General features: G+C 41.1%; 1 long non-coding RNA gene across 1 annotated transcript; it reads left to right on the top strand.

Annotated features, from left to right (window-relative positions):
* Positions 1–219: 219 nt before the first annotated feature.
* LOC141981695 (uncharacterized) lies at positions 220–4,235 on the top strand. Its single transcript, XR_012637883.1, has 3 exons — positions 220–324; positions 441–490; positions 4,137–4,235. It is a non-coding gene; the product is annotated as an uncharacterized LOC141981695 (long non-coding RNA).
* Positions 4,236–6,070: the final 1,835 nt, after the last annotated feature.

The following is a 6,070-nucleotide window of genomic DNA, read 5'->3' on the forward strand; positions in this document are numbered from 1 at the left end:
TCCCAGATTACATAGCTGAAATGAATATATGAATATATTGTGAAATTAGCATGAAATGGACAATATGGCAAACTTATTTCATAGATCCAGACAAAAGACAAATGAAAATCAAGAATCCCTGCAACTTCCTCAAAAAGCATCTTATTGAATAAATTACACTTGGAAAGGCAGCAGTGGTTATTTTAATGGGTGAAGATTGATGATCAGGACCTGAAGCCTGTACCAGCAAACAAAGTACCTGCTTACAGTCCACCCCACTGCAAGATCTCAATGTCAGAACTGAGTCAATCATTCTCAGCAAATAAAAGAAGCTACATTGTGTGGGTAATTTTTTCTTTTTTTCTTTCTCACAGAATAGCTGCAGATTGTGATTTCCTCTGATTTATCTGTAATTCAAATTTACTTGACCAATTTATTCTCTTTTTTTTTAAACTTCTTAGATTGGCTGTGAAGAATTTGCTGCAAGTATCTGATATTCACTATTCAAAATGTGAGTTGTGTTAGTTATGAATGGTGGTGGAAGTCACATGGTATTGTATCTGTACTCTAACTGGATGAATGTAACTTTGATGGTCGGGCAGAGGGCATGAAGAGGCACCAGGGCTCTGAATTTTTCAAATAAGGAGAATTCATGAATTTTATTCATTTTTTCTGGGCCAGATTCGCTTTACCTAAGACACTGGTCCAAGAAAAATGATGCCACTGTAAGATCTGTTGTCTAGGTGCACAGCTGCAATTACATTTTCTTTTAACACATTCACCCCAAATAATTGCACACGCACACACAGCCCTAGTTGCCAGGAGCACAGTCAGATCCTCATTTAATTGCCTGTGTGCCAGGGCTCTGGTGAGGATTATTGGAAACCCTGACCCCTGCTGTGTTAAGCAGTGTCCCTTTCAAACACACTAATTGCCCAGCACACAATGAAGAGAAATGGTCACAGCAGCAGTAGATGAAGAATGTTGTCCCTCATTAGGCAAGTTTAGGCTTAAGGCATCAGCCTAGCTTTGTCATCGCAACCTGGCACTTCTGCTATCTGGCAGTATTTGAGCGTGCATGCTTAAAATTTGCTTTCCATGAGCATTCAAGCAAGTAAAACTTGATCATTCAAATGTTCACAGAAAGCAAACACAAAAAAGGGCAGAAGCATGGGCAAAGCGAATTAATTTTCTAAATCACCAAACATTTTTATGGTATTTGTCCATTTCTACTGAATAAATTCAAATCTCATCCTCTGGAGGGAAGAGGAGAAAAAAAATCAACGTGGAATCATTCAGCTAAGAGGCACAATGTTGATTCTGGATTTGCATTTACTAATGTTACAAACTGCTGCTTAACAAAATATTATAGTCTTAGCTTTGCAAGAGAGAGTTAAGAGACAAAGCAGGCGAGGTAATACCTTTTATTGGACCAATAAAGGAGAATACCTCCCGGACCCTGTCTCTTTCATGTCATGAAACCAATACAGCTACGACCACACTGCAAACAAGAGATAGTTATTTCGGCAAGTAAAAAATGACAGCTCTGACAGTGAGCGTGTGTGTTTAAGTCTCAACAAGCAAAGGGGACAGGTTCCTAAATAGTAGGCACTCCAGAGCAACTGCATTACAGTAGAAATGGGTAACTGGTTTCAGATGAACTGAGAACTAACCTCTACCTTTGCTGAAAACTCAAATGAAGGGCTCAGTCCTGCCAACTTTATCACGAAACACACTTTACTCCAGGAGTAGTTTCACTGAAATTATGGGCCTCCTTACATAGAATGGGTAAGGTACTACTCAAAGTGAGTAATGGGGCACAAACAGAGCCCACCATTGAGGTTTATTTATCTTTCTCTCTCTCTTTGTTCTTCATTTGTATGAACCTCCGTTCTGGTCAGCACTCAAAGTGAAAGTACCAAAATAACACAATAGAGGCCATTGGTATTTCTGGTGTGACTAAATGCAGGAAATACCAGGAACCTCATGGGAAAGCCTATTCCCATGCTATTTCAAACCCTGTTTTGTAATCAAGGGTTCAGATCACAGTGCCACCACCATACCTGGCATTAAGGCATAATCATGGTCCATGGTATGGAGCCATCTGGAACTGCACGGCTTCATGGCCACCTAGGTCTAAATCACACCTAGTCAAGGACAGATATGAAATATTCCTGTGATCACACAAGAGGTGCAAAGTGGCCTGGAGTCAGACTCCATTCAGTCAGACTCCAGTGGCTCTGGGAAATGACATCAGAGAGGCCATGAGTAATTCCTTTTTGGAGTTTAGTAAGTGAGGGCAGGTTGATAGGCAGACAGAAGGGATCTTAACAAGGCAGCACTCCCTTTATACAGCACTCGCAAAATGAAATTCTCAGCTGGGAGAGAAGATTGAGCCATCTGGCTGAATTACCGTTAGTTGGCATCAGGGAGGGATGCTTGACTTGCTCCCAGCGATTTCGCCCCTCAGCCCTAAGATATATTTCCCACTCTTTTTTAATTTTTAAAACTACAAACAGCCAATTCTCAATTCCCTTCATTCTTCCCCACAGCAGCTGTGCAAGATTCACTACAGCCTTAGGGCTGTTTATTACTGGGGGAAATCTCTCTTTTCTTTGTTTCTTGAGCACAGAGTTTGTATTTTATTAAACAATATTCACATCCCCTGAGGCCCCATTGGATACATTTTAGAAATCTAATAAAAATATTTTATGTATTATAGATTATTTAACATCTGTATTATGGTAGGATCCATATCTGAATTATGGCAGCTCTGTCAACGCATCTAGGAAGACAGAGCCCCTCTCTAGAAAAAGCATACAACCTAAGAAAAGCAACATATAGAAGGTGAGGGAGAGGGAGGATACATGCAATAAAAAAAATATTAAACAATATCAGTTATCCCACCCACCCCTCTACCAAGCCATTAAACAGTCAGATGATAACCTGTGGAACTCTTTGCCAGAGGATGTTGTGAAGGCCAAGACTATAATAGGGTTAAAAAAAGAACTACTAAATAAATTCATGGAGGATAGGTCCATCAATGACTATTAGCCAGAATGGGCAGGGATGCAAAACCATGATCTGGGTGTTCCTCGTCTCTATTTGCCAAAAGCTGGGACTGGACAACAGGAGATGGATCACTTGATGATTACCAGTTCTGTTCATTCCCTCTGAAGCCCCTGGCGTTGGCCACTGTCGGAAGACAGGATCCTGGGCTAGATGGACCATTGGTCTGTCCCAGTATGGCTGTGCTTATGTGCTAATTTCTTGAGACCCTCATGATAAAAGTTTTAAGGGATGATTTGAAGGAGCAGAAAGTAGTGGTCCTCTGGATCAGTTAAGACGGAGCAGTCCATGCAGAAGGGGTGGCATGAGAAAAAGTGCGAGGATGGTTGTGAAAGAAGTGGACAATGTGGAGGCTGGCCTCATTGATGGAATGAAGAGCAATTGGCAAGAATAGGTAAAGTTGTAAAGGTCCTTAATAGTGAGGACAGGAAGCTTGAACTTGACGTGGTGGAGAAGGAGGGATTCAGAAAGAGGGGGTGATATGATCAGAATGACCTGGTAAGAAGATTGTGTGTAGTGTTGTTGTAGCCATGTTGGTCCCAGACTATTAGAGAGACAAGGTGGGTGAGGTAACATCTTTTATTGGACCAACTACTGTTGGTGAAAAAAAAAGACAAACTTTCGAGCTAAGAAGATTAACCTTAACAGATGCATTTTGGTGGATGTCCCAGGAGCCAGAGAGCAGGAGGAGGTTGTAGCAGTCAAGATGTGAGATGATGAGTGTCTAGATGAGAGTTTTAACTGTGTGGATGGAAAGAAAAATTTAAGTCTTAGCAATATTGCAGCAACGAAATGTTTTATAAAAACGTTGACTGCACATAGAGGCAAATATACCTCTGCTGTTCAAATAAGCGCTTTGATTCTCATGTGATGTGCTGAGCTCCCTGGACTCTGGCCAGATAAAGCCCTGTTCATGCTACAAATACAACTGAGTTGGGGATCGACTTCTAGCAGACACAGGCCAGACTCTAGACAGGTTATGGAACACAGCTAATTCTCTGTCTACACTACAAATTGCAACTGTATTTTGATTGGTTCAGGAGGCAACAGTACTGGAACCAAATCCTCTTCCTGTATTGTATTTCTAGTTCAGCCAGGCCCTAAAATTCCACAAGAGATAAGAGCTGGAAGTCGATATGCCAGAAGCAGAACAGGTCAACTGGAAATGAAGACATACCTCCGAAGCAAAACCTGTCCAAGATGAAGGTGGCATTTGTTTTGTGTGACTGTCATAATCTGACTGGTGTCCAGAAGTCTGAGATTATTCTAACAATGACACAGCCGTGGACTGAATTTCCTCAGTGACAAATGGAAGCAGGAGAGAATGGAAATAAGATGCTCATTGTCAATTCAAGTGAGTAAAAGTGTTACACACTATAATAAATGCATGCGTTCACTCTGCTCCATGTTTAATTTTTTAACCAGAAAGACGGCTTTGTTCTCAATGTTTGTGGTTGACCAAATAGAGCTGCAAGATATGTCTGAAGCCCAAAGAACATGGGAATTCAGTCACAAAGATATTTTATTTGCAGATGTGACCGTACAGGAAGATTGAAGATAGCATTATATACCAGACACTGTCAGTCTGTTAAACTGTTTACTGAATTTAGTAGGTATGCACTAGAGAAAATGATCCAGATAATTATCATTTGTGGGAGACGGAATATTGCTCTGAAAGAAACACTCCTTATCGGCACTAGCCCTGGTGGGTCCCAATAGCCACTCAGACACATGAACATAAGAATGGCCACACTGGGTCGGACCAAAGGTCCATCCAGCCCAGTATCCTGTCTACTGACAGTGGCCAATGCCAGGTGCCCCAGGGGGAGTGAACCTAACAGGTAATGATCTAGTGATCTCTCTCCTGCCATCCATCTCCACCCTCTGACAAACAGAGGGTAGGGACACCGTTCCTTAACCATCCTGGCTAATAGCCATTAATGGACTTAACCTCCATGAATTTACCAGTCCTCTTTTAAACCCTGTTATAGTCCTAGCCTTCACAACCTCCTCAGGCAAGGAGTTCCACAGGTTGACTGTGCGCTGAGTGAAGAAGAACTTCCTTTTATTTGTTTTAAACCTGCCACACATTAATTTCATTTGGTGGCCCCTAGTTCTTATATTATGGGAACAAGTAAATAACTTTTCCTTATTCACTTTCTCCACACCACTCATGATTTTATATACCTCTGTCATATCCCCCCCAGTCTCTTTTTTTCCTAGCTGAAAAGTCCTAGCCTATTTAATCTCTCCTCATATGGGAACCTTCCAAACCCCTAATCATTTTAGTTGCCCTTTTCTGAACCTTTTCTAATGCCAGTATATCTTTTTTGAGATGAGGAGACCACATCTGTACGTGGTATTCAAGATGTGGGCGCACCATGGATTTATATAAGGTCAATAAGATATTCTCCGTCTTATTCTCTATCACTTTTTAAATGATTCCTAACATCTTGTTTACTTTTTTGATGCCGCTGCACACTGTGTGGACGTCTTCAGAGAACTATCCACGATGACTCCAAGATCTTTCTTCTGATTAGCTGTAGCTAAATTAGCCCCCATCATATTGTATGTATAGTTGGGGTTATTTTTTCCAATGTGCATTACTTTACATTTATCCACTTTAAATTTCATTTGCCATTTTGTTGACCAATCACTTAGTTTTTTGAGATCTTTTTGAAGTTCTTCACAGTCTGCTTTGGTCTTAACTATCTTGAGCAGTTTAGTATCATCTGCAAACTTTGCCACCTCACTGTTTACCCCTTTCTCCAGATCATTTATGAATAAGTTGAATAGGATTGGTCCTAGGACTGACCCTTGGGGAACACCACTAGTTACCTCTCCCCATTCTGAGAATTTACCATTTATTCCTACCCTTTGTTCCCTGTCTTTTAACCAGTTCTCAGTCCATGAAAGGATCTTCCCTCTTATCCCATGACAACTTAATTTACGTAAGAGCCTTTGGTGAGTGACCTTGTCAAAGGCTTTCTGGAAATCTAAGTACACTATGTCCACTGGATCC

The sequence above is a fragment of the Natator depressus genome, chromosome 2 (genome assembly GCF_965152275.1).
Source record: "Natator depressus isolate rNatDep1 chromosome 2, rNatDep2.hap1, whole genome shotgun sequence".
Taxonomy (NCBI): domain Eukaryota; kingdom Metazoa; phylum Chordata; order Testudines; family Cheloniidae; genus Natator; species Natator depressus.